The sequence below is a fragment of the Macaca nemestrina genome, chromosome 16 (genome assembly GCF_043159975.1).
Source record: "Macaca nemestrina isolate mMacNem1 chromosome 16, mMacNem.hap1, whole genome shotgun sequence".
Taxonomy (NCBI): domain Eukaryota; kingdom Metazoa; phylum Chordata; class Mammalia; order Primates; family Cercopithecidae; genus Macaca; species Macaca nemestrina.
In genome coordinates, this window is record NC_092140.1 from 25,657,947 (window position 1) to 25,683,984 (window position 26,038).

General features: G+C 37.3%; 1 long non-coding RNA gene across 3 annotated transcripts in view; it reads left to right on the forward strand.

Moving 5' to 3' along the window:
- The window catches only part of LOC105481660 (uncharacterized), a 508,229-nt gene that overhangs the window by 436,285 nt on the left and 45,906 nt on the right, over positions 1-26,038 (forward strand). For 2 of the 3 annotated variants that reach the window (XR_011614696.1, XR_011614695.1), the window contains exons 4-6: positions 572-748; positions 1,619-1,780; positions 13,810-14,028. This is a non-coding gene — a long non-coding RNA (uncharacterized lncRNA). The remainder of the gene's footprint in view (positions 1-571; positions 749-1,618; positions 1,781-13,809; positions 14,029-26,038) is intronic. The other variant, XR_011614697.1, reaches the window with a different exon arrangement.

Here is a 26,038-nt window from a genome sequence, read left to right on the forward strand (position 1 = left end):
TTAATATGAGTAAAAAATAAATTATAAAATGTTATCAAAGTTTCCAAAAATAAAAGATACGTGAATTGAATCTACAACACTGGTTTTAAATGAGAAGCAGGAGTGTGATTGCTTTGTGGAGTGTATATGAAGAACCAGAAAATATTGTTGTGTTTTCATTTTTGTTTTCAAATTAATATTACCAAATCATATTATTTTTTCTTCTGGGGATCCTTAATTCAGGTAAAAAAAGAATAGTTTACTAATCGCTCCAGGGGATTTTATGTATTCTTCTGCCTTTTCTAAGAGTGTGACATGTTTTAAAATTTGAAGAACTTTCATTTGTATGGGTGATGTATAAGAAGTATAGCATGTAATGATGAGGAAATGTGCTATAGCCTCAATTGATCAAATAGAAGAATAAAGGTAGTACAGAGAAAAACTAATAGTGTTTTGCGTTTTTAATGATTTACGTAAGTAAATGCATTAAAATGGTTTTGATTAAGTTGGCTATATTAGTTCTCAAGGTGCTAATAAAGACATATCCAAGACTGGGTACTTTATAAACAAAAGATGTTTAATTGACTCACAGTTCCACAGGGTTCGGGAGACTTCGGGAATCTTACAACCATGACTGAAGGGGAGGCAAACAAGTCCTTCACATGGCAGCAACAAAGAGAAGTGCCAAGCAAAAGGTGGAAAAGCACCTTGTGAAATCATCGGATCTCTTGAGAACCTACTTACTTACTCTCAAGAGAGCAGCATCACGGTAATTACCCTTATGATTAAATTACCTCCCACTGGGTCGCTACCAGCACACATGGGGATTATGGGAGCTAAGATTCAAGATAAGATTTGGGTGGAGACACAGCCAAACTGTATCATCCCACCCTTGGCCCCTCCAAAATCTCCTGTGGTCACATTTTAAAATACAATCATGCCCTCTCAACAGTCTCCTAAAATCTTAACTAATTCCAGCATTGACTCAAAAGTCCAAGTCCAAAGTCTTATCTAAGACAAGGCAAGACCTTTCCAATTATGAGCCTATAAAATTAAAAGCAAGTTAGTTACTTCCTAGATACAATGAGGGTTCAGGCCTTGGGTAAATACAGCCATTCCAAATGGGAGAAAATGGCCAAAACCAAGGGGCCACAGACCCTATAAACATCTGAAATTCAATAGGGCAATCATTAAACCTTAAAGTTTCAAAATGATCTTCCTCAACTCAATGTCTTACATCCAGGTCATGCTGATGCAAGAGGTGGGCTCCCACAGCCTTGCACAGCTCGGCGCCTGTGGCTTTGCAGGGTAATGCCCCACTCCTGGCTCTTTTCATGGGCTGGTATTGAGCGCCTGTGGCTCTTCCAGGTTCACAGTGCAAGCTGTCGGTGAATCTACCATTCTGGGGTCTGGAGGTTGGTGCCTTCTTCTCACAGCTCCACTAGGCAATGCCCCAGTGGGGACTCTGTGTGGGGGCTCCAATCCCACATTTCTCTTCTTCACTGTCCTAACAAGAGTTTCTCCACGAGGGTTCCATCCCTGCGGTAGCCTTCTGCCTGGACATCCAGGCATTCCATACAATCTCTGAATCTAGACAGAATTCCCCAAACCTCAATAGTGGACTTCTGTTCACCCGCAGGTCCAACACCACATGGAAGTTACCAAGACTTGGTGCTTGCACCATCTGAAGCCATGGCCTGAGCTGTACATTTGCCCCCATTAGTGATGGCTGAAGCAGCTGGAATGCAGAGCAGCAAGTTCCAAGGCTGCACACAGCAGCAGGGACCTGGACCCAGCCCAGGTATGGAATTTTTCCCTAGGCCTCCAGGGAAGGCCTCTTTTCCCTAAGCCTCCATGCCTGTGATGAGAAGGGCTGTCATGAATGTCTCTGATATGCACTGGAGACATTTTTCCCATCCTTTTGGTTATTAACATTCAGCTCTTCATTACTTATGCAAATATCTGAGGTGGGCTTGAATTTCTCCCCAGCAAATGGGTTTTTCTTTTCTATCTCATCATCAGACTGCAAATTTTCTAGTTTTATGCTCTGTCACCTCTTGAATACATCGCTGCTTAGAAATTTATCCTGCCAGATCACCTAAATCTTTCTCTCAAGTTCAAATTTCCACAGATCTCTAGGGCAGGGACAAATTGCCACCAGTCTCTTCACTAAAGCATAACAAGAGTCACCTTTGCTCCAATTCCCAAAAAGTTTCTCGTCTTCATCTGAGACCATCTCAGCCTGGACTTTATTGTCCATATCACCATCAGCATTTTGGTTTGGTCAAAGACATGCAATAAGTCTCTAGGAAGTTGAAAACTTTCCCACATCTTCCTGTCTTCTGAGACTTCCAAGTCTCTAGGAAATTCCAAATTTTCCCACATTTTCCTGTCTTCTGAGCTCTTCAAAGTGTTCCAACCTCTGCCTGTTACCCAGTTCCAAAATTGCTTTCTCACTTTCAGGTATCTTTACAGCAGTGCCCCACTACCCAGTACCAATTTACCGTATTAGTTCATTCTCATGCTGCTAATAAAGACATACCTAAGACTGGGTTATTTATAAAGGAGAGAGGTTTAATTGACTCATAGTTCCACATGGTTGGGAAGTTTCAGGAAACTTACAATCACGGTGGAAGGGAAAGAAAACGTCCTTCTTCACATGATGGCAGCAAGGGCAAGAGCCAAGCAAAAGTAGCAAAAGCCTCTTATAAAACCATCAGATCTCTTGAAAACTCACACACTATAATGAGAAGAACATAAAAGTAACTACCCCCATGATTCAGTTATCTCCCACTGGGTTCTTCTCATGACACGGAGATTATGGGAACTAAAATTCAAGATGAGACTCGGATGGGGAAACAGCCAAATCATATCACTGGTTCTTTCTCTAATTTTTAATTTTAAGTTCGTCTACTTTATTCCACTTATAATGAAGAGATTTGCTAGCTAAATCTTTCCAGCTTAGAAAATGAGAAAAAATAATTTTTTAAATTTACTTGGAATAAATGCTTATGAAGGGATTCAATTTTTTTCAAAATGAAAATATGGAAGACTTTAAAAATATATTATTTATTCTTTACAGCCCTGTTAGGCATGTTTGATGCTTTGAGAAGTATATAGGTGTGGGAGAGACAATGTACATGCACAAGAAAGAAGACAGATAAATTAGGATCTAGAACAGGCAGCAGCAGATGAAATGCAGGATAGATGCAGAAGATAACAGTGTATGGAGTGAAGTGTATATAAAGAAGGAGTCACCTTCGCTACGTACAGTGTTGCTTACCAATGGGTACACATTCAGAGGAATGTGTCTTTAGGCAACTTTGCCTTTGTTCAAACATCACCGAGCATACTCACACAAAACTAGATGGGGTAGCCTACTCCACACACAGGCTATACGGTATAGCCTATTGCTCCTAGGCTACAGAGAGTACAGCATGTTAGTCTACTCTATTCTGCAGTACAGCATGTTACTCTAACAGTACAGCATGTTACTACTGTACTAAGAGTACAGCATATTGCTCTACTCAATACTGTAGGCAACTGTAACAAAATGATGTTTGTGTATATAAACGAATCTTAACATAGAAAAGGTACAGTAAAAATACGGAATAAAAGATAAAGAATGCTACAGCTATATAGGGCACTTAGCATGAATGGAGCTTGCACAAATAGAAGTTGCTCTGAGTGAGTCAGTAAGTGAGTGGTGAATGAATATGCAATCCTGAGGTAATAATGTACATTACCATAGACTTTATAAACATTGTACACTTGGGGCACACTAAATTTCTAAAAAATAATTTTCATTCAATAGTATGTTAAGCTTAGCTTACTGAAACTTCTTTAGTTTATAAACTACTAAATTATTTTAACATTTTGATTGTTTTGTACAACACTTAAAACACACATTGTGCAACTGTACAAAAATTCTTTCTTTCTTTTATTCATATTCTATAAGCTTTTCCCTATTTTAGTTTCTTTAATTTTTATTGTTTACTTTTTAAACTTATTTTGTGGGGAAGTAAGACACAAACATACACGCTATTCTAAGCCTACACACACAAGGTAAGGATCATCAGTATCACTGTCTACCACTTCCACATCCTGTCCCCCTGGAAGGTCTTCAGGGACAATAACACACATGGAGTTGTCATCTACTAAGATAACAATGCATTCTTCCACAGATCTTCCTAAAGGACCTTTCTGCGGCTGTATTAAGTTTACTTTTTTTAAAAAAAAAGTAGAAGCAGTACATTCTGAAATAATCATAAAATGTATAGTGTAATAAATACATAAACCAGTAATACGATAACATTTATTAGATTATATTTGTATGTGTTATACTTTTATATGACTGGCAACATAGTAGTTTTTTACACAAGTGTCATCACAAAGAAGTGACTAATGTGTTACGTTACGTTACAGTCAGCATTATGATGGCTATGATGTCACTAGGGTATAGAATTTTTAGGCGCCACTATTATTTTGTGGGAAGATCATCAAATATGTGTTTATTGTTCACTGAAATCTCATTATGAGGCACATAAATCTTTTGTATCAGGAGAAAATAAAGAAGTAAATGTGGAGGCAGCTAGAGTCATAGGTTTAGGGTCTATAAGTTAAGAAAAATTTTTATACATATTTATTATCTCCATGACATGTAAGACTAGAAAAAAAAAAAAAAAGGAGGGTAAAAGAATATAGGATTTAAGGCCAGGTGCGGCGGCTCACACCCGTAATCCCAGCACTCTGGGAGGTCGAGGTGTGTGGATCACCTGATGTCAGGAGTTTGAGACCAGCCTGGCCAACACGGTGCAACCCTGTCTCTACTAAAAATACAAAAATTAGGCGGGCATGGTGATGGGCACCTGTAATCTCAGCTACTCGAGAGGATGAGGCAGGAAAATTGCTGGAACCTGGGAGGCGGAGGTTGCAGTGAGCAGCGATCACACCATTGCACTCCATCCTGGGCGACAACAGTGAGATTTCATCTCAAACAAGCAAACAAACAAAAAAAGAATATGGGATTTAAGGAGAAGAGAGAAAGTATAATAAAGTTCCGGTCTACAAATTACAGAAATTCTTTTATAAATATTTATTATCTCCATGACATGTAAAACTAGGGGAAAAAAAGGAGGGTAAAAAATATGGGATTTTAGGAGAATAGAGAAGATATAATCGAGTTATTTTAGAAAGTAGAAAAAGAAATACAACAAAATATCCCTTTGTTGTTGTTAAGCACCCAGTTGAAGCTCCTTATTTATATTTTATTTATTGTACTGTATACTCAGTAAAGAGCTCCACAAGCCAGAGAGGGAAGAGAAATGGAAATAACTAGAGCTATGACTATATTAAATGGGTATACCATGAAGGAAAAGCAGAAGCCAGTTAAGGGGATTTGTTTTTCATTATCCTACAATAGAATACATAAGAGCATTAGGTGGAAATACAGCGGTTAGACTACAAAATGAATAAGTGAAAAGAAAAGGTGTAAAGTTAACATTTTTAATTGATCACAGAAGTTTTAGCAACTGAGAGCAAATAAATACATGGCATTTTGAAAGTTGTATTATGAAGTTCTTAATTACCTATATACAGAATTACAATACATTATTGATGTGTGTTATCCTTAAAATGCAATATACAGCAAAAGTATTGTTAAAAAATATCTTTGAAAGGTTTCTATAATCCATGAATTTCAAATTCAGTAACAAGAACTAAGAACATTATATACTTTGTCTAAAATCACCCTCTGGAATGGTCAACAAATGGCTGTTTCATACAATCATGCTCATGGGGATTATTTAGCTAAGTTTTGTGGTTTTAGCCATATTTTATCATAGTTTGAAAGGGATATGAATCAATCAGGCAAGATTAGCTTATGTGGCAATAACAAACAACCACTAACACTCATTGGCTTAAAACTAAAATGGTTGTATGTTTTTGCTTTTGTTTCTTAACTACTCACCCAAGTTACATATTTAAAAATAGTCATTTAGAGCCGGGCGCGGTGGCTCAAGCCTGTAATCCCTGCAATTTGGGAGGCCGAGACGGGCGGATCACGAGGTCAGGAGAATGAGACCATCCTGGCTAACACGGTGAAACCCCGTCTCTACTAAAAAGTACAAAAAACTAGCCAGGTGAGGTGTTGGGCGCCTGTAGTCCCAGCTACTTGGGAGGCTGAGGCAGGAGAATGGCATAAACTTGGGAGGCGGAGCTTGCAGTGAGCTGAGATCCGGCCACTTTACTCCAGCCTGGGCGACAGGGTGAGACTCCATCTCAAAAAAAAAAAAAAATAGTCATTTAGAGTCTCTGAAATGTGTCACCATCCTCCTAATAAAGTAGCCACTATCAGAAATGTTCTCTGTAGAAGAAAACAAACAAGCAATGTCACAAAGCATTCTCAGAATTTTAAATAGATTTAAATCACCTGGAAATTTAAATCACTTGTAAATGAGACAAATCATTTCCGGTCCCATTTCACTGGAAATAATCACAAAAAGAAACAACCTTAAAAAGATGGGAAAGTGCAAACCTACAAAGTGACTAAAAAGAAAAAAGAGCTAGCATATTTGTGAAGAAATCTAATGTGTATTAGACTCCCTATAAAATAAAAAACATTGAAACTTCTTATTGTGTAAATGTCAAGGTTCTGAAGTAAACATTAATTTTTCCGTGAGTCTTGTTGGAAAATTAATTTATTTTTCATTTTCTGATATCAAGTAAACATCAAAGTTGAATTTGGAATTCAAACTTCTATTTAGCAACTGGTTGAGAAAAAGAATGATTTTTTTTTCAAAGTTCAAAATGAAGACAGATTCCTTGTAGAACTAACTGAATGCAAATGGCACTATAAATTTGATTCCAGCTCTCTTGAAAATAAATTCTACATTTATGTGCTTCTGTAATTAGTTCCAGTCAGCACACTATAAATATGTAAGGGTTTTACCCATCTATCACTTGCATCTTCGATTTAAAGCTCTTCAGTTGAAATGGCAAACACAAATTCTGAGCAGATAATACTTCAATGTGGATTTGTCTAAGACTTAAAAGCTACAGATAATTCTTCCTTTGTTCTTGAGTTTTAGTCTTATTTATCCTTCTATTGAAAACAGTAATCATTTCTGTCTAAAATTAGAGAATACTGAAAGAGATGATATTAACTTAGAATTGAAAAGAAATGAATTCTAGTTATCTTGAGGGCCTGGGAGTTAGGGATAAATCCTCATTACTACTAACCTAAAGGATTTATTAAATGACATTGATACACAAATGGTAAGAGAAAGAGTGCATATTGTATATATGTAAGAGAAAGAGTGTTGGGGTTTCTAATAATACTTTGCCTTTCTTATGGTACTGTTCTCCTATTTAAGTCAGTGTCTTTCAATGCATTTGCAACTATAAAATATTTAACAAGTTTCATATACAACCAGCAACAGCAAATAATATACCTTCGCATTGATCCCCTTAAAGGTTTAGAGATGAGTTGGGGCATGTCACTTCAGAGATGCTTGGCATCTTAAAATGTTCTCAGAATGGTGAGGCTTGAAAATATGCAGTTAGAAAATACTCCCCTACACATGTGATCCTGATATACCTACCTTCAATTCAGTTACTTTCATTGAAAGTAAATAAACACTATTCCAACACCAATTTTCTTCATATGCAAATCAGCAGGCCAAGAACAGAAATTTTAGTGACTTCATATTTCTAGAAGTTGTTTGAATGTCATATTAAAGATTGTATGACTTAGTCCTTTCAAATCTGCATCACCCAATGTGACTATATAAGTAAATAACCCCTACAGCAACAACAATGCAACAAAAAAGAACAGCAAGTAATAATTTCAGTATAATCGGACTAGGCAAGGTTAGGTACAATCTAACATATCTATTGCAATTTATATAATTGCTTTAGTTTAGGCAATGAGATTTTGATCTCAAAATCGGTTTGAAGTTAGTGGGAATTTCCTTTTTTTTTTTTTCCGAAGACGGAGTCTAGCTCTGTCACCCAGGCTGGAGTGCAGTGGCGCGATCTCGGCTCACTGCAGCCTCCGCCTCCCGGGTTCGTGCCCTTCTCCTACCTCAGTCTCAGGAGTAGCTAGCTGGGACTATAGGCACCCATCATCACACCAGGCTAATTTTTTTGTATTTTTAGTAGAGATGGGGTTTCACTGTGTTGGCCAGGATGGTCTCAATTTCCTGACCTCGTGATCTGCCCGCCTCGGCCTCCCAAAGTGCTGGGATTACAGGCATGAGCCACTGTGCCCAGCCTTTTGTGGGAATTTCTTCGGGAGCACATCACTTTTATAGATAGTATAGATATTCAAATATTGTATTCTCAAGAAGTGTTGTTGGTATCTTAAGCTATGCTTAAGCATTTTCTAAGGTAATAACTACCTATTCATTTATTTAACATAGATTTATTGAGTATCTCTTATGAGCAAGCACTGGTCATACATAAGAAGGTAAGAAAAGTTGATAGATTCTACCCTTTGACAGTTCACAGTCTAGGGACAGAACACAAATCCTCACCCAAGTCAATTCAAAATTAGAAAATTCAAATAATTGTGATAAAAGTCCAAAATACTATTCATAGCACATGAATTTTGACATAAATATTACATAACACATGAACCTCACTAATTTAGAAGCTAATGAAGGTTTTCTGCAAAAGTATATCCTTTAAGCTGTAAAAATGAAGAATTGTTAGAAGTTAAACAGACAAAGTTTAATGTTTGAGAAAGAAGTAGAGCTCTTCAGAGAACATTTCTAGCAAGAGAACAATAGACATGAAAGCCAACAACACAGGAAAGAGCGTTGAATGTTTGAGAAACCCACACCTGTCCTGTGAAGTTGGAGAATAGACAGCTGGGGACAAAAAGTATGAGATAAAGTAAAAAGATTTTACAAGGAATAGAAAGTACTGGATTTTTATTCCAAGTTAAATGTTTGTGTTTTTGGTCTATGAATAATAAGATATAAAATACATTTTACAAATTCAGTGCTATTACTAGATTTACATTTTAAAAGGGTAAGTTTGTTTGCAGTGTAAAAACCAATCAGATTTGTGGGACAGAGTAAGCTATGTAATGTATAAAGTACAGCTTTTCCATTACCATGCAATAATCATAACACTATTATAGAGGGATTTTTTAATATAAAAATAAAAGTAATACCCACATAGAATAAGTTTTTTTTTTAAAAAAAAAAAACCTTTTTTTTGAATCACTGTGGAAGTTTTCTATCTGAATACATGCATGTGCCCAATATCTGAAAAGAGAGCAATAAATTAAAATTGTTATTTGATTCAAAAATAAACGAGAGAACTAGAGATGACGGGAAAATAAGATTCTTCAAAGTTCTTCCTGCTGCTGAAATGTCAATATGAACAGCTATCTACATTCAAAAGTACCTTCACAAGAGGTAAGGAAACCAGGTGAGAGATCACGATACCTGACTGCACCACAATAATAATAAAAGACGCATTGAAAAGGCATTGAAGAGGGTAGCAAAGACTGTTTTCCACTACCCGTATCAACCCTCCCCGCAGCCCCAAGCAGCACACCATGAAAAGAGATACTCTTTGCTTCAGGGAAAGAGAGGAGGGTGAGCACAGGACTTTTCCCTGGACCTCAAAATGTGATCCCCACAGTAAAACTCAGAAGCAGTCAGGCTCCCATGGCCTTCAAAACCAGGTTAGATTCTTGAGGATAAACCTCCAGACCCACCTTGGTGGGAGTGGGGAACTTGCAGTACAAAGCTTAAGTCCTGTGAGACAAATTCAGTTGCTAGTCCACACCATGGCCTGGTTTCAGTGGTCCCAGGACCCAGACAGCCTTCAGTGGCAGACAGGCTTTAGCAGTCCTGTGCTTCTACTCTGCCCCAGAACCTCAATGGTCACAGAAGACTGACTTCAGCTTTGTCTCAATGCCATACTGGCTGCAGCAGACCCAAACATTGGGCATATCCAGTGCTTTGTCAACCACAATGGTCTCCAGGTTATGAAACATGCCGGACAGCCTGCCTAGAATCTCTGAATGGGCTGACTGTTGAAGGAATTTTCAGAAAACGCTAGTCTCTAATGACTGGAATGAATACCCACTTTTTCAAATGTGCTGACAATGCATGGCCATAAGGAATAAGAAAAGAAGGGAAATATGACATCATTAAAGGGACAAAACAAAGTGCTAATGATCAACCATAAACAAAGGAAGATGTATAAAGTACTTGACAAAGAATTCAAAATAACTGCTTTAAGGGGCCTCAGAGAACTTTAAAAACAAACACAGGGGAACAATTCAAAGAAATATAAGGGAGCAGAATTTAACAGAGATGGAAATGATTAAAACAAAACTGACACAAATTATTGAGCTAAAAATATAATGAACAAAATGAAAATTATAATGCAGAGCATCAGTTGCAGAATTAATCAATAGAACAAAGAATGTGAAATTGAAGGCAGGTTATTTGAAAATACACAGAAAAGAATAAAAAGGAATGAATAAAGCTTATGAGACTTAAAGGACAGCATCATAAAGGCAAATTACTGAGTTATAGAGGATAAAGTAGGAAAAAAAAGGTCAAGGAGTAGAAAGTTTATTTAAATAAATAATAGCAGAAAACTTTCCAAATCTGGTGAAAGATATAACTATCTAAGTACAGAAATGTCAAACATCTCCAGATTCAATTCAAATAAGATGACCTCAAGGCATATTATAATCAAATGGTCCAAAATCAAAGACAAAGAGAAGATCCTAAAAGCAGCAAGAGAAAAGAAACAGGAAACAAAAGACAGTTTCAATAAGACTAGTAGAAGGTTTCTCAGCATAGCCCTTACAGGCCAGGAGAGACAGAGATCAGTACCTGAAGAGAGAGAAAAAAAAAAAAAAAAAAAACCCAGAAAAAAACACTTTCAATGAAGAACACTGTTCTCAGCAAAGTTATCTTTTAGAAATGAAGTAAAGAATTTTCCAGATAAATAAAGGATGAGGCAGTAAGCTTCATGAGACCCATCTTATACTTTAAGTTCTATCAATGATAGACTGTATAAAGAAAATTTGGCATATATACACCATGGTATACTATGCAGCCATAAAAAAGGATGAGTTCATGTCCTTTGCAGGGACATGGATGAAACTGGAAACCATCATTCTCAGAAAAGTAACACAAGAAGAAAAAAACAATCACTGCATGTTCTCTCTCATAAGTGGGAGGTGAACAATGAGAACACATGGACACAGGGAGGGGAACATCACACACCAGGGATGGGGGACTGGGGGAGGGACAGCATTAGGAAAAATACCTAATGTAAATGACGAGTTGATGAGTACAGCAAACCAACATGGCACATGTATACCTATGTAACAAACTTGCCCGTTGTGCACATGAGACCCATCTTATGAGAAATGATAAAGGAAGTCCTTCAAGCTCAAAGAAAAAAAGATACTAGTAAGTAACATAAAAACATATTAAAGTATAAAACTCACTGAAAAAAGTAAGTACATAGTTACATTCAGAATACTCTATTACTGTAATGGTGATGTGTAATTCACTTATATCTGTAATATAAAGGTTAAAAGACAAAACTATTAAAAATATAATTGCTATAATAATTTGTTAAGCAGTATGAAATATAAAAAGATGTAAATCATCACATAAAAATGTAAAATATTATGGAAGGGGAGTAAAAGTATAGAGGCATTTTATGTGATCAAATTTAAGTTATTATTGACTTAAATAAGCTGTTTAATGCATAATCTTTAAAGCTTCATGGTAACTATAGCAAAGACTTTAGTAGATATACACACACAAAAAAAATGAAATTCAAAAAATAAAAATATACCACTGGAGAAAATTACTTAACAATAAAGGAAGAGATAATAGCAAAAGAAGAAGAAAGGGGAAAAGGATATACAAAACAAGTAGAAAAAAAATAGCAAATTATCAGTATAAAGTCAATATATGTCAATAATCACCTTTAAAATAAATGAATCAAATTCTCGAATAAAAACATGTTGAGTTAAAGAATGGATTAAAAATAAACACAACTCAACTGTATGCTGTCTAAGAGACTCACTTCAACTGTAAAGACACACATAGAGCGAAAATGAAGAAACAGAAAAACATTCTGTTCAAATAAAATCAAAAGAGATTAGAATTCCTGTATTAGATAAAATATGTTTAAATCAAAAACTGTAAAAAGAGACAAAGAAGATCATTATATAACAATAAAAGAGTCAATTCAAAAAATAATGACTAAAACGTGCAAATTAGTAAACACATCTCACACACACAAAACCACAAATAATTGATATAACATATTGTATAGGGAAAGATATCTTCAAAATTGATGGGTGTTTTGTTTGTTTGTTTGTTTTTATGGAAGCAGTAGTTTGGAACACTTTTATACCTACCGTGGAATTGTAACTTTCACAAAACTCAGAAGACACATTTCTTACAAACCCAATAGTACATATTATGTTATATTTTATTATACTATGCTATAGTAGAGTATATCATATTACAGTATATGTTATGCTGCATTATATGTTACATAACATTATGTTATAAAGGTTTGATTTCCCTCTCTATACTAATATGAATATTTTTGTACTAAAGTAGTCAAATTTAATTGTGTAAACAATTGTAAAATTTAAGTCTAATTGGTACAAGTCAATAGAGGCCTATGCTATTACTCATATATTGTTAACAAGAAAACAAACATGTAAAAAAATACAATTCTTGTCTAATTTGTCAATGGTCATATGACTTCAGTAAACATCCAAAACATGCCATTTTAAGTTATTGCCTGTTAATAACTTGAGATAATTTTATTAAATATTAATAAAATGTAATGTATGACAAACATGTCATCAGGAACTACAAAAGGACTCTCATTATAAAGAAATGTTAAATATAAGTAAATAATGACATTCAAAAACCAAATTTTCATTCTCTGATAACCATAAAAGCAAAAATAATGAAGTCTCAGGACCATCCTAAGATTTCTGTTCACATATTCTGGAAGGCCAGGAATGACCTCCAGATGAGGTCATGATTGTCCAATTTATAATTTCTTATAAAATGATCTTTCTCACACTCGACAGTCTCCATTAATACATTAAGTTATGGCAGGTATTAATTAATGATGGGCCCCCTTTTCTTGACATAGTGAATCTCAAAAATACTTTGTGTCTCCGTAAATTAGGGACTCCGAGAGAATGCTAAAATCAAGAATAGGAAATACTTAAAGATTTCATTAACCTTAAAGGTAATGTCTGATTTGTTATGAAGCTGTAATTCACAACAGTCACGTTAGAAACAAGTTAAAATCAGGTGACTTAATAGAGTGTTTATCGAGTGCACCATCCAGCATGAACATTCAGAAAGTAAATAAACCCAAGTATAAGCTATTACAGGACTTGAAGTCATATTCCTCTACAGAACAGGCACTTACAATTTTAAATTAATAATCATTACTAGATATTCTGTATGATTATTTCTATCAATATGAAACTGAGCCATTCAGATAAGTGAATGTTGTGCTTTAAAATTTTCTAAATCAATTTACATGAATTTAAAATATTCCTGTTCTTATTCTAAAAATATAGCACATATATTTAATATGTAAAATGTGCAACAAAAAAGGAAGATAGCATATACTGGTGTTTCATGATGGTGATTAAATATTATACTGAAGTATTGTGTCTCTCTTTTAATGATGAATGTTATAAGTATATAGATGGTTTTACCATTTTAACTAATCAAAATATCATCGTCATCTACCAAAACTGTTCTTTTTGTTTGTTTGTTTGTTTTTTCCTCCAAGATGGCTGACTAGAAGCATTTCAAGCATTCCTCCTCCACTTGGCAGAACCAAAACAGTATGTGGACAATCACACTTTGAATACATTACTCAGGAAGGAACACAGGAGTTCAACAGAAAGTTGAAGGGAAGTCTTCAAATCTGGGAGGAAAAAAAAAAATGGGCAGCCTGAGTGGCCAAGATCAGCCAAGACCTGGGTGCAAATCCTCAATATGGAAAAGGGTGAGTGAATGTGCTTCCGTGGTCCACTTTCCTACTGTGGAATTGTGCGAGTTGAGGAACAAGGGGAGTACCTGACCCTCCCAATCTCTGAATCTAGCTTGAGAAGCAGCCAGAAGACTGTGAGAAAGAATTTCTTCAGGAGTGTTGCATGCCCTTTTATAGACCTGGGATGCCATTCTTGAGCCCAGCTCCAAGCCAACTGTGCATGGTCCTTGAGAGTAGCAGCATTGGTCCTGGCTGGTAGGGATGCTTAGAGGCAATTATGGAAATGGGACTTTACTGCAGGATGGGTTACCACAAGTAGTTCTGAGAATTGAGTGTGGAGTGAGATCTAGCCACTGGTGGAGCTGGGCACCCTGAGGATTGCCTTGTCCTGTCCTGACAAGCATGGTGCCTGTACCTACCACTAGGAGGCCTGGGTTCAAGGTTGCCTGGTTCAGCTCTGCCAAACTTCTCCCCACTCTCTGAGACAGTGTGGGATCCATGCTCATGGGTGTTCCACAAATCAATCCACCACGTGGGACACCCAAGTACTTCCCTCAGGGAACGTAGGTCAGATTTATACATCCTGCCACTACTCCCACAGCTGTATTATTATTATTATTATTATTATTTTACCTGTCAGTGCCACCTACTGGCCTAGAGGATAGCCCATGTATTTCATTACCATTATAACAACTGCTAGCACGAAAACCCTCAGGAACTACAAAAGGATCTCATGACCACTGCTACTGCCATCACCCACAACACCCCAAGTTCCAAGGATGCCAAAAGCCCACTCACCTCCTTATTGCACCACTGCTACTACTGGCATCTGAGAAAGCCACTCAGAAGCTCAGGAACCAGCCTGCCGGGAACTGCCACCTCAGGTGCCAGCATACATGACCCCAGGTCACAATGATAAACATGCTGAGCCCACCACTACTATGAATGAAACCTGAAGAGCTTTTAGGCATTCTAGTCCTCAGCACAACTTCCCCACATCCCCCACCCATGGCTGCACCCTAACTACTGAGCAACCCACAGATACCAAGGCTAGGTATAGCCAAAGAAATCTTTTTTATTATTATCATTATTATTATTATTATTATTATACTTTAAGTTCTAGGGTACATGTGCATAACGTGCAGGTTTGTTACATATGTATACTTGTGCCATGTTGGTGTGCTGCACCCATCAACTCGTCAGCACCCATCAACTCGTCATTTACATCAGGTATAACTCCCAATGCAATCCCTCCCCCCTCCCCCCTCCCCATGATAGGCCCCGGTGTGTGATGTTCCCCTTCCCGAGTCCAAGTGATCTCATTGTTCAGTTCCCACCTATGAGTGAGAACATGCGGCGTTTGGTTTTCTGTTCTTGCGATAGTTTGCTGAGAATGATGGTTTCCAGCTTCATCCATGTCCCTACAAAGGACACAAACTCATCCTTTTTTTTGGCTGCATAGTATTCCATGGTGTATATGTGCCACATTTTCTTAATCCAGTCTGTCACTGATGGACATTTGGGTTGATTCCAAGTCTTTGCTATTGTGAATAGTGCCGCAATAAACATACGTGTGCATGTGTAAACTAGCCAAGGAAATCTTACACAGTCTTCATCACTGCAAAGAACCAGAGTCAAATGCCGTACCAAGTAAGTATCACAGTAATATGTTCAAGAAAAAAATCTCCTCCCATGAAAGTAATTTTTAATTAAAAAGAAGCAACTATTGCTCCAGAGCAAAAAACAAAATAATATGACACCTTCAGAGAAACACAATAGTTCTCCAGAAGTAGGTGTTAACAAAAAAAGTCATTGAAATGTCATATAATAAATTCAAAATATTGATTTTAATGAAGTTCAATGAGATGCAAGATAAATTTAAAAACCAATACAAAGAAAAAAAATTCGGGATATAAATGAGAACTTTACCAGGGAGATTGATATCTGAAAAAAGAAAAACAAAAAAACTCACACACACACACACACACACACACACACGTACATATATACAAAAATTCTAGACCTCAAAACTTTATCAAATGAATTTTTAAAATTTTCAAAAGCCTCAACAATGATAAGATCAAGCAAAAAAAATGTACAACTTCAGAAAAGGTCTTTTGAAATATTGCAGACAAAAATAAAGAAAAGAAATTAAAAAGAATGTGCATAGGCTTCAAGACATTTGAGACTACATCAGGCAATTGAACTTAAGAATCATATTCTCCAGGGGTAAATACAAATTAAAATATTTTGAAGACCTATTTAATAAAATAGTTAATGAAAATTTCCCATCTATCGAGATTTAATCATCCAGGTATAGTAGGACCCATAATCCCTAGGAAATTTATTGCAAAAAGAGCTTTAACACAAATTGTAATCAGTCTAAAGTCAAAGTGAAAGAAAGAATTCTAAAATTAACAAGAGAAAAGCATCTAGTCGATTATGAAGAAAGCCCATCAGACTAACAAGCAGACATCTCAGCAGAAATCATACAGGGCAGAAGAGAATGGGAAGGCATGTCAGAACTGCTGAAATAAATAAAACTTCTAGCCCAGAACTCTATATCCAGCAAAATTAAGGTTTATAAATAAAGGAGAAATAAAATCTTTCCCAGCCACACAAATGCTGAGGGAATTCATCACCACCAGACTAGTCCTACAAAAAATAATCAAGAGTCCTAACTAGAAATGAGAGAATAACATTCACCACTGTAACAACATATGAATGTATAAAACTTACCGGTAAAGCAATCACACACAAAAAAGAGAAATAAATCAAATAAGGGGCCAGGTGCAATGGCTCATGCCTGTAATCCCAGCACTTTGGGAGGCTGAGGTGGGCAGATCACTTGAGGTCAGGAGTTCAAGCTCAGCCTGGCCAACATTGTGAAAGTCTACCTCTACTAAAAATACAAAAATTAGTTGGGGGTGGTGGCGGGCACTTGTAGTCCCAGTTACTTGGGAGACTGAGGCAGAAGAATCGCTTGAACCCAGGAAGTGGATGTTGCAGTGAGCCAAGATTGTACCACCACACTCAGTATCAAAAAAAAGAAATCAAATAATAATATTACAGAGTTCCACTGAATCAAAGATAAGTAGACACAGAAAAAAATTTAAAAAACAATTAAGAATATAACAGGAACAAAAGCTCACATACCAGTATTAACCATAAATGTAAATGGGTTAAATGTTCCACTTAAGAGATATAGATTGATGTAACTGATGTAAAAAGTAATGATCTAACAATATACTGCTTACAATAAATACACCTTACCTGTAATGACACAGAAAGACTGAAAGTAAAGGTGTGGAAAAAGATATTCCACACAAACAAAACACAAAATTAAGAATAACTATGTTAATAGTAGAGAAAACAGATTTTAAATTGAAACCACTTTTTAAAAAGGTCATTATATATGATAAAGCTCTCAATTCATCAAGAGAATATAATAATTTGAAATATATATGTACCCATTCTTATATGTACCAGATTCATAAAACAAATGTTACTAGACCCAAAGAAAGAGACAGACAGCAATAAAATAACAGTGAGGATTTCAACATCCCACTCAAAGCCTAGACAGATCATCAAGACATAAAATCAACAACAAAAATTAACCCACTGGATTTAAATTGCACATTAGAACAAATAGACCTAATATGCATTTACAGAATATTCTACCCAACAACCACATAATACAGATAGTTCTCATCAGCACATGGAATATTCTCTTAGATAGGCTATATATTAGACCACAAAACAGGTCTTAACAAATTAAAAGCAAAACAGAAATCATATCAAGTATTTATTCAGATCACAGTGGAATACAAGTAGAAAACATACCAAATAAATATTTGGAAATTATACAAATACATGGAAATTATAAAACACATTTATGAATGATCATTGGGCCAACAAATAAGATGGAAATTTAAAAATTTATTGAAACAAATAAAATTGGAAATACAGCTTACCAAATCTGCTGAGATATAACAAAAGTAGTGCAAAGAGTGAAGTTGACAGCTTTAAATGCTTACATAAAAAGTAGAAAGGTTAAAAATAAACAACCAAGCATCATACCTCAATGAACTAGAAAAGCAAGAATAAACCAAACCCAAAATTTGCTCAAGAAAATAAATAAGAAACGTAAAAGATATTAAGATATAAACAAAAATTACAATATTAAGATATAAACAAAAAATTACAAAGGATTTAAGAAATAGTTGATTCATCTGTTTATTTGAAGGCAGCTGATAAGCTCCTAGCTAGTCTAAACAAGAAAATAAGAATGAAGATCCAAATAAACAAAATCAAATACAACAATCGAGATTACAACTGATACCACATAAATACAAAGATCATCAGAGACTATTACCAACTGTATGCTCACAAACTAGAAAACCTAGAGGAAACAGAAAAATTCCCAAACATACCACTTTTTAAGATTTATCAAAAGGAAATAGAAAACCTGAACAGACCAATAATAATGAGTGGTGAGACTGTAGCAGTTTTTAAAAATCTCCCAACAAAGAAAAGCCCAGGACCAGATGAATTACAAGCTGAATTATTCTACCAACATACAAAGAAGAACTAATAGAAATCCTCCTGAAATTGTCACCAAAAACAAGATACAAAGAGAAAATTATCCCTAACTTATTCTACAAGGCCAATATCTCTTTTATACCAAAATCAGGCAAGCACACAATGAAAGAAGAAAACTGCAGACCAATATTCCTGATTAACATAGATGCAAAACCCTCATCAAAATACTATCCAATCAAATCCAACAGTGTATCATAAAGATAATAAATGACAATCAAGTGGGTTTTATACCAGAAATGCAAGGATAATTCAACATATGCAAATCAATAAATATGAACATCATATAAACAAAAATAAGTACACAACTGATATGAGCATCTCAATAGATGTAAAAAAAACATTTGATAAAATCCTGTGTGTCTTCATGCTAAACACCCTCAACAACTTAGGCATAGAAGAAACATCCTTCAAGTGATAAAGGCCAGAAGATGGCTGACTAGAAGCAGCTAGTGTGTGCCACTCCCAGAGAGAGGAGATAGCGTGGTGAGTAAACACTATTTTTTTTAACTGAATTGTCAAGAACACTTTGTGATTCATTAAAGAAGCAACGGGACCCACGGAGTACAGAGAAGTGAGATAGGACAGCCACCCACCTGGGATTGGCATGGAACCAAGTGAGGCTCCTTACCATAGGGAAATGGTGAGTGAGCAAGAGCCCCTGGCTCTTCTCACAGACACACTTCTGCCACAGACCTTTGCAAACCTGCGCATAGGAGATCTCCCCTGATACTCTTCCCTTCCTGGGACCTCCAGAGTGACAGAGAATGTTGCATGGGGTATGGGCAGAGCCTTCACTATGACACACAGAGTCCCAGGGGCCTCAGACCCCTGAGCACCTTGACACCAGTGGCTGTAGCTCTACCAACAAGGGAAGCCAGGCTCTTTCACACTCCCCAGGAAAGGGGCCTCATCCATGGTGCTGAGGAGTGAATGGTCTGCAGGCTTGGCCTCTGCTACGCCTCATTAGACAAAGACAATTGGCCTAGGACCTTAGCACCGCCACCCCAAGCTGCCTGAGCTCTTAAGCCAGTGGCAGTTCTGCATTTCCCTGGGACAGAACTCCCAGAGGAAAAACACAGGTCTGACATTTTTGCTGCTGCTGCTGCTGCTGCCCCCAACCCGACTGCCTTCAGGTTCGGTAGGGAGCAGAGAGATGAAGGACTATTGCAGGCCTCCAGCACAACACGGCTGCCTTCCAGAAAAGTGGCCAGGCTGTGTTGTATGTGAACCCCTGATCCTGTAACTCCTCAGTGGCCAGGATCTCTCAACCTGGCCCCCTAGCGTAGCTGCCCTGCCCCTGCCAGGGCACAGCACATCAGTTGGTGGGGGCTTTGCATTTCTTTGAGGAGTAAATTCTGATATTTACTGAATTCTGATATAGACATTCCCCCTCCCTTCTGCCACTGCCAATGCAGCAGTAATGCCCTTAGTGCCCTCTAACTGGGGAAGAAACAAGCAGCCTGCGTGCTTTACTCATACGTCCAGAATGCTACAGTCACCACAGGGAATTGAAATGAGTCTCTCTTCTCAGTGAGTCCCCAACCCCCTGCTGCTCTTCACCAGGCAGGGACCCCTGGCTTGGTCCTGAAATGCAGCCACCATGCCCTGGGCTCATTGTTTCCATTGGCAGATGCTCTTTGTTGCTCTAGGGTGGAGCTCCAAGAGACAAGGAAAAGGTCTTCTCCCATTATCACTACCAAAGTCCTAGTCCCTGCTTCCCCCAAGCTTGAGAGGGAAAAAAGCCTGAGCTTGCCCCATGGCTGTGGTGCACTGCCGAAGAGTGCCAAGCTAAGATCTGTAGCCAGCACTCAAGTAAGAGAGGAGCTCACACTCTCAGAGCCCTGAGAGGGAGCATGGCTACAAACAGGAGGAAATACAGAGGAGCTGCCTGGCTGAGCAAAAGCCTACCTAAAGGGCATTATGCTTAAGCGTCATCTACTGGATCACAGCCCAATCTTCAACAACAAAAATACTTAGATGATAGTACTATATCCCCCTGTGAAACCAAGAACAAGAATTCAGCCAAAAATAAAGATGCTGCACAAAGCCTTGACCCTCTGAAAACATGAAGAAATGGAGCCAACTGACTGTGTTCAAATTACACACCAAGGTAAAGGGAACATTGATCCACAGAGATGAGAAAGAACCAGTGCAAGAATTCTGGCAACTCTAAAAGCCAGAGTGTCTTCTTACCTCCAAATACCACAGTAGCTCCCCAGTAATGGTTATTAGTTAGAAGGAAGTAGCTGAAGTAAAAGACATAGAATCTGGAGTCTGGATAGCAATTAAGACCCTTGAGATTCAGAAGAATGTTGAAACAAATTCCAAGGATTCTACGGAATCCGGTTGTATTAGTCAGTTCTCACATTGCTGTAAAAAATACCTGAGACTGGCTAATTTATAAAGAAAAGAGGTTTAATTGGCTTATGATTCTGCAGGCTGTACAGGAAGCATGGCAGCAACTGCTCAGCTTCTTGAGAGGCTTCAGGAAATTTACAATCATGGCAGAAGGTGAAGGGGAAGCCAGCACTTCACATGGCCAGAGCAGCAGGAAGTGAGAGAGCAGGGGAGTTGCCAGACACTTTCAAATGACCATATCTCATGAGAATTCACTCTCTATCACAAGAACAGCACCAAGGGGGAATTCTGCTTCCATGATCCAATCGCCCACCAGACCCTGCCTCCAGTGGTGGGGATTAAAATCTGACATGAGATTTGGGCAAGGGCACAGGCCAAACCATATTATTTCCTCCTTTGGCCCCTCTCAAATCTCATGTCCTTCTCACAACAGTCCCCCAAAGTCTTAACTCATTCCAGCATTAACTCAAAAATCCCAAAGTCCAAAGTCTCATCTCAGACGAGACTAGTTCCTTCTGTGCTGAGCCTGTAAAATAAAAAATGTGTTACTTACTTCCAGGATATAATGGGGGGTAAGGTATTGGGTAAATATTCCCATTCTAAATGGGAAAAATCAGCCAAAAAAGGGGCTAAAGGCCCATGCAAATCTGAAACCCAGCAGGGAAGTCACTAAACTCTAAAGCTCCAAGACAATCTCCTTTGAATTCATGCTCCACATCAGGATACATTGGTGTCAGGGGTGGGCTCCCAAGGCCTTGGGCAGCTCTGCCCCTGTGGCTTTGCAGGGGTCAGTTCCCACAGCTGCTCTTATGGGCTGCTGTTGAACACTTTCAATTTTTCCAGGCACATGGTGCAAGCCCTCAGTGGCTCTACCATTACAGGGTCTGGAGAATAGTGGCCCTTTTCTTACAGCTCCACTAGGCAGTGCCCCAGTGGGTACTCTGTGTGGAGGCTCCAACCTCACATTTCCCCTCCTACTGTCCTAGTATGGGTTCTCCGTGATGACACCATCCCTGCAGTGGGCTTCTGCCTGGACATTCCTCCAAACATCCTCCAAAATACAGGCAAAGGATCCCAAGCCTCAACTCTTGCAGTCTGTGAACCCACAGGCTTACTGCCACATGGAAACCACAAAGGCTTATGGCTTGCACCCTTAAAGCACTGGCCTGAGCTGTATGTGGGTCCCTTTAGCCACGGTTGGAGCTGGAGTGGCTGGGATGCAGGCAGTAGTGTCCTGATGCTGCAAAGGGCAGCAACACCATGGGCCTGGCCCATGAAACCACTCTTTACTCCTAGGCCTCTGGGCCTGTGATGGGAGGGTCTGACATGAAGGTCTCTGAAATGCCTTCAAGGCAAAACAATTTGACATCACATTTGGGTGGGAACACAGACCCAATCCAAAGAACCAGTAAAATGTTTCAAGGGAAGAAAGATAAAATAGCCATTTTAATGAGGAGCCAATCTGAGCTGATCGAACTGAGAAACTCACTACAAATATTTCATAACAAAATGTAAAGTTTTGACAGCATAGTAGACCAAGCTAAGGAAAGAATCTCTGAGTTTGAATGCTGGTTCTTCAAATTAACTCAGTCAGAAAAAAAATTAGAAAAAATAACTTTAAAATGAGCAAAACTCCTGAGAAATATGGTATTATGTAAATATAACAAATCTACACATCATTTGCATTCTTGAAAGAGAGGGAGAGAGAGCAAGTAACCTGGAAATTCTATTTGAGGATACTGCCCACAAAATTCCACCCCCTAACCCTAGAGAGATTGACATGCAAATTCAGGAAGTTCAAAGGACCCCCACAAGATACTAAATGAGAAGACCATCCCCAAGACACACAGCTGTGAGATTCTTCAAGGTCAGAACAAAAGAAAAAATATGAAAGGCAGATAGAAAGAAGGGGCAGATTACCTACAAAGGGAACCTCATCAGGCCAACAGGAGATCTTTCAGCAGAAACCCTACAAGACAGAAGAGATTGGGGACCTATATTCAGGATCCTTAAGGAAAAGAAAATCCAACACCATACTAAGCTTTATGAGTGAAGGAGAAATAAAATTCTTTTCAGACAAGCAAATTCTAAGCAAATTCATTACCAACAGGCCTGTATAACAAGAGGTCCTTAAGGGAGCATGCAACATGGAAATGAAAGGTCATTTCCAGCCATCACAGAAGCACACTCAAGTATATAGACCATCAATATTATAAAACAAATCCCCAATCAAGATGTAAAAACAGCTAACATCATGATGACAATCAAATCTGTACATATCAATATTAGACTAAAATATTAATAGGTTAAACAACCTACCTAAAATGTACAGAGTGGCAAGTTGCATAAAGAAGCAAGACCCAACTCTAGGCTATCTTCAAGAGATCCATCTCACATGGAGGGACACCCACAGGCTCAAAGTAAAAGGATGGAGAAAGATCTATCAAGCAATAGGAAATTTTTAAAAAGCAGGGCTTGCTATTTTTATTTTAGACAGAATCAACTTTAAACCAACAACAATCAAAAAAGACAAAGCAGAGCATTACATAATAATAAAAGATTCAGTTCAACAAGAAGACTTAACTATCCTAAATATATATGCACCCAACATTGGAGCACAGAGATTCATAAAACAAAATCTTAGAGATTGGCAAAGAGACTTTCATTACCACTCAATAATAGTAAGAAACTTCAACACTCCAACAAATGTATTGGGCAGATCATCAGGGAAGAAGACTAACAAAGATACTTGGGATCTAAACTAGTTACTAGACCAAATGGATCTAACAGACAACTACAGAACAATCCATCTAACAAAAACAGAATGCACATTCTTTTCATTTGTAGATGGCACATACTCTAAAATGTATCTTATACTTGCCATAAAGCAATTTTCCACAAATAAAAAAAAAAATCATACCAACACTATGGGACCACAGTGCAATAGAAACAGAAATCAGTACTAAGAAAATCTCTCAAAACCATACAATTATATGGGAGTTAAACAATTTGCTCCTGAATTTGGGGTAAATAATAAAATTAAGGCAGAAATCAATAAATTCTTCAAAACTAGTGAAAACAAAGACACCACATATCAGAATCTCTGGGACACAGCTAAAGCAGTGTTAAGGGAAAATATAATAGTGCTAAACACTTACATTAAAAAGTTAGAAAGAGCTCAAACTAACAAGCTAATATCACACCTAGCCAAACTTGAAAAGCAAAAGCAAACTAACTCCAAAGCTAGCAGAAAAATAAATTAACCACAATCAGAACTAAACTGAATGAAATGGGAACAAGAAAACTCCATAGATTTTGCCCAAAGGCTGCTAGATATAATAATAATAATAATAATAATAATAATAATAATAACTTCAACAATGTTTCAGGTTACAAAATCATGGACAAAAATTAGTCACATTTTTATACACCAATAATCATCCAGCTGAGAATAAAATCAAGAAGGCAATCTCATTTACGATAGCTACCAAAAATTTAATACCTAAGAATGTAATTAATCAAACCGGTGTAAGAGCTGTACAAGAAAACAAAAACACTGATGACAGAAACTGTAGATGACACAAACAAATGGAAAACATCCATGCTCATGGATTGAAAACATTGATATTTTTGAATGAACATTTTGCTTCATGCAATCTATAGATGTAATGCAGTTCCTATCACAATAACAATATTATTTTTCACAGAGAGAAAAAACAATCCTAAAGTTCCTATGAACCATAAAAGAGCCTGGAATAACCAAGGCAATTCTAGGCACAAAGAGTAAATCTGGAGGCATCACATTTCCTGACAACATTACTATAGTAACCACAAAATCAAGTTACTGGCCTGAAAATTGACTTATAGTTTAATGGAACAGAATACAGAACCCAGAAATAAAGACAATATGTACAGCCAACTTATATATGCCAAAGTTGCAAGTACATACATTGGGGAAAGGACGCCCTTTTCAATAAACAGTGCTGGGAAAATTGGAGAACTTTATGCAGAAGAACGAAACAGGACCCCAATCTTGCAGCATATAAAAAATCCAATGCAAGATCTATCGAAGAGTAAAATGTAAGACCTGAAACTATAAACATAGTAGAAGAAAACCTAGGGAAAACTCTGGTGGACATTGGTCCAGGCAACAAATTAATAGCTAAGATCTCAATATCACAGTCCACAAAAACAAAAATCAACAAATAGGACTAAATAAAACTATACAGCTTCTGCACAGCAAAAGAAATATTCAATAGAGTTGACAGCCAACTTGTAGAATAGGATAAAATATTTACCACATGTGCATCCAACAAGGTTCTAATATCCAGAATATATAAGGAACTCAACAACCACCACCATCACCAAAAAAAAAAAGTAACCTCATTTAAACATGGGCAAGGACTTGAATAGACACTTTTCAAAAGGAGACATACAAATGTCCATCATTAGGAAGACCATCATTAATAACAATTTCCTAAAAATGGTGTTGCCAAGAATGTGTAGACAAGGGGATGCTTATGCACTGTTGGTTAGAATGTAAATTAATGCAACATCTATAGAAAGCATTATTGATGTTTCTCAAAGAGCTAAAAATATAAATACCATTCAATTCAGCAATCCCACTGCTACCCAAAGGAAAATAAATCATTATTTTTTAAAAAACTGTGCTTTTATGTTGATCACAGAATTATTCACAGTAGTGAACATACCGAATCAACCTAAGTGTTCATCAAACAATGACTGGATAACTAAAATGTGGTACATATACACACTGGAATACTACTCAGTTTTAAAAATAATGAAATCATGTATTTTGTACACCATGAATGGAACTGGCAGCCATTATTTTAGTGAATCAGGCAAGACAGAAAAACCAATATTGCTTCTTTTCAATTACAATTTGGAGCTAAATAATGAGTGCACATGGATGTAGAGTGTGAAATGATAGACAGTGGTGTCTTGGAAGGGTGAGGGTGTGGGAGGCAGGTGGAGGATGAAAAACTACTTAATGGGTACAATGTACACAGTTTGGGTGATGGATACCCTAAATGCTCTGACTTCA